The sequence below is a fragment of the Rhodnius prolixus genome, unplaced genomic scaffold (genome assembly GCF_049639745.1).
Source record: "Rhodnius prolixus isolate KJV_2025 unplaced genomic scaffold, Rpr scaffold_2, whole genome shotgun sequence".
In the NCBI taxonomy this organism is placed as follows: Eukaryota; Metazoa; Arthropoda; class Insecta; order Hemiptera; family Reduviidae; genus Rhodnius; species Rhodnius prolixus.
This window is the reverse complement of record NW_027411592.1, coordinates 32,725,558-32,736,177: the sequence shown is the minus strand read 5'-3', so window position 1 is coordinate 32,736,177 and position 10,620 is coordinate 32,725,558. Positions and strand designations below refer to the sequence as shown.

At 30.7% G+C, this 10,620-nt stretch overlaps 1 protein-coding gene across 13 annotated transcripts in view; it reads right to left on the bottom strand.

Annotated features, from left to right (window-relative positions):
- Window positions 1–367: 367 nt before the first annotated feature.
- Window positions 368–10,620, bottom strand: part of Sh (Potassium voltage-gated channel protein Shaker) — an 820,486-nt gene continuing 810,233 nt past the window's right edge. For all 13 annotated transcript variants that reach the window (XR_012455549.1, XR_012455548.1, XR_012455547.1 and 10 more), the window contains one exon: window positions 368–5,449. The gene's annotated coding sequence lies outside the window, so the exon portion shown is untranslated. The remainder of the gene's footprint in view (window positions 5,450–10,620) is intronic.

The following is a 10,620-nucleotide window of genomic DNA, read 5'->3' as shown; positions in this document are numbered from 1 at the left end:
GTGAAGGCATTTTTTATTTATTTATTATTTATTTCATTTGATTTTTATTCTGTTAAATCTATTTCCATCAAAATTTTATACAGCTAATGGGAAAATATTTATTTAATCTCTTTTGCTTTTACTTTTCAGGAAGAAATGTTTCATATTTTTTATTTTTTTTAATCAAAGTTTAGACATCTCTTTTTTAAAAACAATGTTAGGTGCGCAATTTATTTTTGTTTATTTTAATGTAATACTGAGGAAGACTTTAGTGCAATGCAATGTGTTATATTCCTTATATATCGTTATATTTTGTTTTTAAATTTTATAACTCCTTTTGTTTTTATTTTTTGTTAATGCTTAATGTATCAGAGATACTCTCAAATGACTTAAGAACTATCACCACATCGCACGGTGAGCCCCTTGTTACCTTCAACTATGCGTAGAAGCTAGTTATTTTATTTTTTTAATTCTACAATTTTTTTTTTTTCATTAAAACACTTTTTTGTTTTTTAAGCTTTCGCACAGCCCAAATATAAATAATAAGCACTTAAAACAGTGCTCAAAATATATATGATTTCGTAATAATTATTTATTTATATTATTATTTATTTATTTTTAATATTTTATTTTAATTTTTTACAATAAGAACATTTAAATTCAACGATAATAATTGATGTTTAGGACAGTAAATAATTTATTTATTTTTTATTTAAATATATATATATATCGGCTAGATTTTTTTTTATTCTCTTTCAGTTTTTGTTTCTTAAATTCTGCGGTGATTTGAGTGTACAGAGTGTTGAATGAGCTGGCATTTATTTTATGATACTTATTTGTAATATTATTACAGAATGGATTTCTTTCTCTCTGTTTTTCTTTTTCTTTTCTTTTTTTTCCCAAAGTTTATTATATATCATATATATTTTTATTTTGTGAGTTTTTTTTTTTGACATACAATGGACGACAGACTTTGTTGTTTTAGACTTTTTGGGGAAGGGGAAGAGGGTGTTTTTTTTTTAAAATACTTTTTGTGTGAATTTTTTTCTAAGAATTTAGGTTTTGAACGGGCTCATGCACACAATGGCAGGAATTTTTGGTCACTTCGCACACACGTGGAATGGGATAAAACTCCGTCAAGCAATCAATTGTATTCAATTTTATAGTAAAAAAATAAATAAATAAATAAATAAATAAAATAAAAACCAGGCTATAAGGACTGTTATACATATACATATATATCCTACATATATATATATATATGTTGTACATCATTAATTTGAATTTAACACTACTGGCTTTTATTAATAACAATTTTGATGTAAAAGCATATGTATAATTTACACTTAATTTATGTATATATATATATGTATATTTATATACATATATATATATATATTTATATTGTTTTACATATTATACAATTAAGGCTTCTTTTATTAAATGTTTGCATTTATTAAATAACATGAGAATAACTGACGAACAAGGGTTATAATTTTAATTTTAAAAGAAAAATGTATTTCAGTTTTTGCCAAAATAGGAGCCAACAAGTTCTATGATTTCTACTAGCCATTATCGTGTTGCTCTGAGAAAATTTATTTATAATTATAAATGCTATTAAATCTTTTAACCAATGCATTTGAATTAGAACTTTGTGTTCAGAAAAACATTAAAATTTCACGCAGGTGCTCAAGACCTATATATAGTGCGTTGTATGTAGATATTTTGACTATTGGGGATAAGCGCATTGCGGTTGTTGCCAATATTTTTAATTTAAGAGTAAGCTCTAACACCTATAGATAATAATCAGCCAAGTTTATAATTAAGTTTAGGGCTTCTCACTTTATTCTACTTGTTCGCGAATCATGGACTGTTTTTTCTTGTTGTTGTTATTCCTGATGTGCTAGTTTGGTTGAACTGGACATTTGTTTCAATTCATGAAGGATTGTCAAGAAGGAGATGAACGCTGGAGTTATGTTGTTGCATTGTATTATTTATTTGGTAATAACCAAACTAGTTAATGAAAAACATCTGAACGAAAATAACTTCTGATATTAATAATTTTTCTATACTTAGGAGCTTCTAACAGCTCACTTCCCGGTGATAAGCATTGTTTCTTCAACTAGAGAACAACGTTCGGAGGCCAGCTGTACGCTGGAAAAAACTCCAGGTAACAATGACACATGTTAAGGCGCCTTAAATTAAAATAAATAAATAAAATAAAAAGTAATAATTTTTCTAAAATATTTATGTCATGTTCTTTTAATTGGCAAAATTAAACAAAGTACATACTTTGTTTAATTAAAGTACATACTTTAATTAGGTAAATGAAAATGTGCTAGATTTCACAAGAAATCTACTAAATCTCATGACTATTATCGTAGCTGATAACAGATAAAATAATTTGGCAATTGAGTTAAATACGGACCGTCAAATCAGCACTTGAAATAAAAATAGTCGAATACATTGTTTTAAATCAGATTAGTCTAAACTCTCCGAATATCTCATTTATTTACTGAAAATTTGAACAATTTGGTTTCCATTAGCAATAAATCCAAGATGGCCTTCCGAACATACATATTTAAAAGAAAAAAATTAAATACGGATCCAGCTTAGGTTTATGAAAGTATTCAGGATAGGTTAACAAATGTCCAAGGTAAGTTAGAAGAATATCCATCCAAATGAGATACCTTTGCTAACAGGACTTGGAGTGCCAGACAGTGAGATTGGCGTGCCTTGTCCTCAGAGATTTAGACTTATTAAATATTCATTTATACAGAATTTAGAGTCGCATAATAGTTAACTTCAGGTTCCTGTCATGTACGGCGCAAAAGTTTGAATTGTTTTTTCCCTATCAGACTATCTCTTGCCCATAACCAAAAAATTAAGACATGTTGGTTCCCCTGCTATTAACTATAAAAGATATTAACTTTAAACAAATCGTATTAAAATTAATTTTTAATTTACTATTTCTATAGACATTGATATTTTTGTTTTTGTTTTTGCTTTTTTTAAGCAACAGGATTTAATTTGCAGTACTACACAAGAGTAGAATAACACAAAACAAAATAATGCTAAACCCTCGTTCTGATCGCTAGACACATGTTGATTATGAAATATAAAAACAGTGCAATATTTTTATTAATTTAATATAATATATTATTATTATCATTATTATTATTATTATTATTATTATTATTGAAAAAGAGAAGGTGCTACTTTTTTTTCTTTTTTTTTTAATTTTAATAAATATAAATTAAAAAATATTAGAATAATTATTTCTAATTGAGCGCAGAGTTTAAAATAATAAACATGATTAGTTAATAAATATTACTTGGATAACAGTCCTTATAATAAATTTGTATTATAAAAGTCTATATATTTTATTAATAACCTGTATTACCTATGGACCAAGTGTTTTGGAGAGTTAACATTAGTATAAAAAATGTAATATATGTATAATTTTTTTTGGATTTATTTAAATTTTTATTTTTTTTTCAATAATTTTTATTTTTCTGCTTTAAGATTTAAAGAATAACAATAAAGATAATTATTAGTTATTTACAGTTTTTCTTTTTTTGAATTTTTTTTTCGAATTCAAGTAGGAAAAAAATCTGTTTTACCCCTGATCTAATAAAAATGACTATTTCTAGTGATTTCAGAATAAGTTATCTGTTCTAGAATAAAGAATTATGATTACAATTAAATAGTTTTATTATTATTATTATTATTCCTAGTCTTCTATTCTGTAGAAGCGTATTTAATTTTTGTTTTAAAAATTCTCCACCAAATAATCCATGTTTTTATTTTATTTCTATGCGTTCTAAAAAAAATAGCTGTTTCTTTCTTTCATGAAAATTATTTTGATGCACAAAATTTAATAGTTTACAAAAAATTTTCACTTTTTTCCATCTAATATTAATAACTACGCTTGGCTATGTCTTATATTTATTATATTATTAATTTTTTAAATATTCATTTATTTAATAATAGCATTATTAATTTAAGGTTATAAAATTTAAATTTGTAGGCATTTACTATTTCAACAATTTTTCTTTTCCTAACATGGATTATAATTGGTGGGTCTCCTAAACACGTTCTTTTAATTTGTTTTAGAAGTTTACTTTTTTTTCCTTCAATTTAAATGACAGTCTAAAAGCCAAAGGATTTTTTTATTATTTTTCTTTCTATAGTTGATCATAATTAATAAAAGTTATTTTAGAAATCGCAACTACTGATTGTTTATAACTCTCGGCTAAATTTTATTTAATTTTGCTCTGTGTTCATTAGCATTTTTCATTTCATGAATGTATAAATTCTTAGTAATGAATAATAATAATCATAATTATAATATATTGCATTAATTTTTATTTGTTTTCCTTTGAATAAGATTTTTGTTGGCTACACTGTAGTTTTCAATTTATTTTTTATTATTTTATCATCTAAAAGATAGCCTGCGGAGGAGTTAATTCAGGTGTGAATGTAAATTTTTCGGGAAAGCAGATATATTTTTTTTAATTATCTAGTAACAGATTTATTTTAATTTTTTAGTTAAGAAAGAATTTTAAAGAAACAAGAATATGAATGAAATCTTATTATAGGTTTACACTTTGCATTGATAGTAAAAAGGTTTATTATAATTAACTTTTATCTTGTCATTTAAAATTGATCAGATTTAAAAATTTTACTTTTTATTGAAAAATAATTTACTAACGGGGTAAAAATATGCATTAGAATTTTCAAAATTGAAATAAAAAATAAAAATAAGAAGTGGAACAACTTTAAAAAAAATATTTTTAAAGTTCTTAGAATTAAACAACTTTATTCAAAAAATTTAAATAAATTTCTTAGTAAATTTACAAAAGATAAGTTTGTTTCAATATTCCTCGCCACTTTTCTTATGTAACGCATTTATTTTTGGATAATTATTGTAAATTACTTAGAATTTGTTCAAAGTGTGAACCTAAACAAGTTTCTATCGAAGCACACGTGACTTGGAAAGAGTGTTATATATTTATTTTAAGGGTTACACCCATCAAAGCAACACTCATTCACCGCACACATGATATAATCTAATCACTTGAAAAAAAAATTATTTATTTATTTATTTATATAAATTGCAGTGTCCATTGAAAAAAAGAAAAGAAAAACTGAAACTTAAAACAAGGTCATTCTTTTGGCAAGACCAATTTAATAAAATATTTTATACGATTATTGAATATCGGGATATACGCAGTTTTATTACTTTTCATTTTTAATTTTATTATTAATAAAAGTCAGTCGTTTTTTTCAAATTTGATTTTTATTTTGAGTTGTAGTTGTAGTGGTGAGCATGGCCGTTGATCACACTCACTAACACATTGTAGAAGTCCGAAAGCACCATTATTTGTTGGTCACAGCATGACAGCAATAGACGAAATACTGCTCTCAGACTGTGATGAAGACCAAAGCGCTAGGCCTGCCTCCTGCACTGTAACAATAAAAATTTCGAATTTTAAATTTTAGAAAGTAATTAATTAAACTGTAGGTTTACATTTTCTTATTCTATAAATTCGTTTGGAGGTCCGCTCTGTACGATAAAGTGGATTTTACAAATTTGTATATTTCGCTTAGATACTATCAGAAGATGCTGTAGTAAGGTTTTGGTCAGGATTGGTTGCACTTTAACAAAAAGATTTTTAAGATTGCATCGAAAACAGCTCCTACGCTTCTCTTTAAAATCAGTGCACAAATTTTTTAAAGTAGATCTACAACTTTTATGCGAAATCTTTTTCGAGACAACTCGGAGATTAGGAGGTGGTTGAGCGTTCCACTAAAGTGCTATTTCAGTAATTGCATCACACTAATTACATGGCAAATATCAATAAGGATAAGTATAACCTAAATACCAAATGTGAATAAAATTAACTCACCAAAAGTGAGGCACTTTTCTGCCTGCTGTCTTGCAAAATTCAGCGAAAATATCGGCGTTGGATTGGACAATTAATATTTTTTTACAAGTTTCTTAGAGCGTTCTTCACCTTTGTCTAAACTTAAAAGATCCTTCTGCGCTGTTATATTTAGTACAAGGTGAATATCGCATTGAGGAACCAATAAAAAATATTAAACCACCGCCTATTACAAAATAACAAAACTTTACAAATTTACTTTACTTTTAAAGTACTGGGGTGAAATTCATTTGTCTTCAAGTGCCGTGCAAATAAATACCACTTACAATGTCCGTTGATGCATTATACATTGCTTACAACCCAATAAAGCAGAATGTCACACCTAAAAATTAAAGCAGAAAGACGTTTAGGATAATCAGGAGACATTAACACCAGACTGCATCCACCTCCTTGTTAGACGATCTCAAAATAGCACTGTTCCAAAGTCAGAAATATTATTAATAGAATTAGGGTGGTAGCTGAGGGAACGCTTAGGTGGAAGTTTCCCTAGTTTTCAAGAAGGGTACGGCTGTCCAGGAGCCTAGACATGTGGATGAAGCCCGGTTAAGAATTTCTATTAGATATTCCATTGAACTTTCTGTTTTTACTACTTTACTGTTCAGAATTGGTAAAACAAAGCGCACAATTAAAGTTAAAGATGTAGAATAATTTGGAATAAAGTTATAGGTCATTGAAATTCTTTTGGAATAAAGGCTTTAATCATTATTACTGAAATAACTACAACGTAAGTTTTAATATAACTTTGAATAAAAATATTTATTCCTAGCATCAGAAAGACGACATTTAATTAATTCCACCACATCAAATACCTAGGCTTAACTTTGTTCAGCAAACTCACTTTCGCTACACATGTTCAGGACCAAGTAAACTCAGGTAAACTGACTACACGACTACTATTTCCTTTACTCTCACTTGACACGAAAATGACTGTGCCCAAAAACTTCTCCTTTACAAAGTGGACATCAGACTGATGTTACTCTACGCCTGCTCCTCCTGGAGCTTGACTTGTAGTAGTAACATCAAGAACAAATTTCTCAGACTTGCGACAGACTCTCCTCGACGCACTAGAATTGATTCACTCCACAAGTCTGCACCCATTGTCCCCATACATTCCTATATCCAAAATCGTCTGCTGAAACTCCTTTCCATTCTAGACTGTCACCCTAATCCATTCTCCCGCGACATAGCCTCTTACAATCCTTCTATTCCCTAAAGACACAAACGACTAAAATACATCCTTCTCTGACTTTTTTCCAATCCAGGTTTTTCCTTCCTTTTTCCCTGCATTCTTTATCCTTCACATCTAAAACTTTCCGCTTACTACTGCTAAGAAAGGTTATAATGTATTGTTCAGTGGCACTTCATGTGTTTCTTTATTGTACGAGGTCTTTAAATTAAGTAATGAGACTGATTTTTAAAAATTTTTTTATTCAAAAAGAATTACTATTCTATATTGTCACCTTCAAAATAACTTCCTTCTGAAGCCACACAGCGCTGGAGACGTTTCTTCCACTCCTCATAGCAATGCTCGAACTCCGATACTGGAATAGCCTTCAGCTGGTCGGTTACAGCCGTTTGAATGATTTCGACTGTCCCAAAATGAGTTCCCTTGAGGTGATTTTTCAACTTCGGGAAGAGAAAAAAGTCACAAGGACTCAAGTCAGGTGGATTTGTGTACGACCCAGAAACCAAGCGCCAGAGCATGGAGTGGCACACTTCAACCTCTCCAAGTCCCAAAAAATTTGCTGATTTGTTTTTTCGATATCCACGGAATCGTCCACACAGAGTTTCTACCTCAAGGTCAAACGGTCAATCAACACTTTTACCGAGAGGTTCTTAAAAAACTTCGAAAAAGGGTCATTCGTGTGAAACCAAACATCAATAACAAGTGGGTGTTGCATCACGATAATGCTCCTTGTCACACAGCAATTTCAATAAACGAGTTTTTTGGCCAGTAAAAACATTCCTGTGGCTCCTCAGCCTCCTTATTCGCCTGACTTGAGTCCTTGTGACTTTTTTCTCTTCCCGAAGTTGAAAAATCACCTCAAGGGAACTCATTTTGGGACAGTTGAAAACATTCAAACGGCTGTAACCGACCAGCTGAAGGCTATTCCAGTATCGAAGTTCGAGCACTGCTATGAGGAGTGGAAGAAACGTCTCCAGCGCTGTGTGGCTTCAGAAGGAAGTTATTTTGAAGGTGACAATATAGAATTGTAATCTTTTTGAATAAAAAAATTTAAAAAATCAGTCTCATTACTTAATTTACAGACCTCGTGCATATTTTTAATAAACATTATTTGTCAAATCTATTAAATTAATTCTAAAAAAATGTAATGGAAATGTAATGCAGTCCAATTACTTAATTGATATCACTTGCTATTATTAAATTTACAAAAGTACAATAGAATTTTATAAATTTTTCATACATTGTATCAATTCAAGAAACATTGTTCAAAAATGAATAACGGCCAAGTATTAGAAAACACCCAATAATATGAAAAAAATAAGTTTTGAAAGGCGGAGAATAATATTAGAATCTATAGTAATTTACACAAAACGAAAGAAAATATGAATAAAATATTAGATTAGATTGCAGATTTTTGAAGCTTTGGTCGTTGTAATCGACCCACATATTTAACTTTTTTTTACTAAAAGTTTTTGTCAAGGAGAATGCACTAGTATATTATTCTCGCTTTTATTTTAAATTTCTAGAAAAGTGTGATAGGGATTCTGGGTAATCTAGTTGTTTTAAAAATTACATGGGCGTGGCTGTCTACTGAACTCATGCACAATAGAACCTTCTAAATTCTGTATATTTGAAGAAGAACCCACTCTGTTTCCATACATTCATTTTAGGGACACGTTCGAGGTAAGTTTGTAATTTATTTCGAGTAAGGGGCAGACTTAAGTGTTTACTACGTCACACCTTGTTTTTTTAGCAGCAACTGGGCTGATATGAATAGTGCTGAAATGAATTGGATGGTTTTAATTTGGCAAAATAAGCATCGCATTTTTCTTAAATAACATTAGCCTTGAATGTTCTTACTTCTTGAAAAACAGAATACCGTTGAAACTATTCGTGCTCTGTATATAACGAAAGAAGAATGAGAGAGTGTCTTCGATCAGGGCATCCCCAGCGTGAGTTTAAACACTAGAGATGGATATCAGAAACAGAGAAAGTTTTAAACGACCATCATGATGTGACGTTGAGGTTTTGCAGGAGGTTGCCGAGTGGAATCCAGTTAAAAGTATTCGAGCATTTGCTACACAACTGGCAGGGTCTAAAAGACATATTTAGCCGTAATCGTGAGGGAAAGAAAAAGAAGAATACGTATTAAGTTCCAGGCCGTTTATGACCACCACTTCTCTTAAAATATCCAATTGACAAGCAAGCGCATTATTATTATATTTAAATTTAAGGAGCAATCGACATCTCTGGTCAATGGCTCCTGGAGCTTTCTCAGTGCCCTGTTGGTCTCCGGACAACATTCTCTCGTTACTAACAACACCGGACAGTGAGCTTTAAAAAAATCCTAGGAAGAGAAAATCTAAGGGGCGGTAACTGGATTAGAACCCCGGGATCTCCGCGGGAATCCAATGTACTAATCCCTTCCCTGAGTATTATTATTATTATTCGGTAAGGGTGAAGGGAAACCCTTTGCTATTAAAGCCACTCTGGGCCTACAAAGTTGCCTAAAAAAGAAAAAGAAAAAATAACACAAAAAACAGGAGCTGCTGCACCTTCAACTTATTCCTACCAAAGATCCTATACTTCCTCAAATCCTAAACTCCTCCACCAAACCAAGCCTCCTCAATCCCTAAACAATCGATCATCAGATAGTGTATATACCTCATTCGACTCATAAACGCTACAGAATGAATCGAGCATGAGCCCAAAGTGAAAAGTTAACTCCTAAACCTCAAGGCCCAATGTGGGTACCAACCAGCTACCAGTGAGAGGTACGTGAAAAAACACTAAGAGATCTTATAATCGACTCCGGACGAGACCCGAACCTGTCGACGGAGCTCACACCGACCTTGCCCACAAATCCGATAAAGTACGAGTGTAAAACGCCACGCCAAAACTAGTTCAGGAACGGTGAGGGAGTAATACTTCCGAATGGTCCAGTCCGCCTTCCTTCTCGTTATCCATATCAACCAAATCTCTCCACCTAGGGTGCGTTCCACTTGGCGACCACAACGACCAAAACCTGCTTTCAGGCGTTCCACTTAGCGACCGCGGTCGTTGTGGTCGTGGCGAAAATGTCACTAATGACGTCACTATTTTCGCCCACAACGCCCCATCTATAGAGCTGGGTCGAAGTGGGCGTTCAGAGTTGGCGCAATTTTTAAAACAAAATATGGCGACCGAAAAAATTATCTCATGTAAATGAAAGTATTATTTCATGTAAATAATAGAATGTGTTTCTCGAAAGTCTACAAAAAATAAATAAATAAATAATTACTTATCCCTTTACACACTAAATCACTGAATAACACAAAATCATTTACCTGAAATAACTTTTAAATTCTTCATTTGAATAAAGATCAATTACTCTGATAGCTAATAATACGTGGCCTAAGTTTTCGCTTTTTATCATTGCGATTTTGTAAAATTACATTCCACTCTAATCGGAACTAGATAAAGAACTTTCTAAAGCATTATTAATAAATATCCAACTGTTGCCACAAA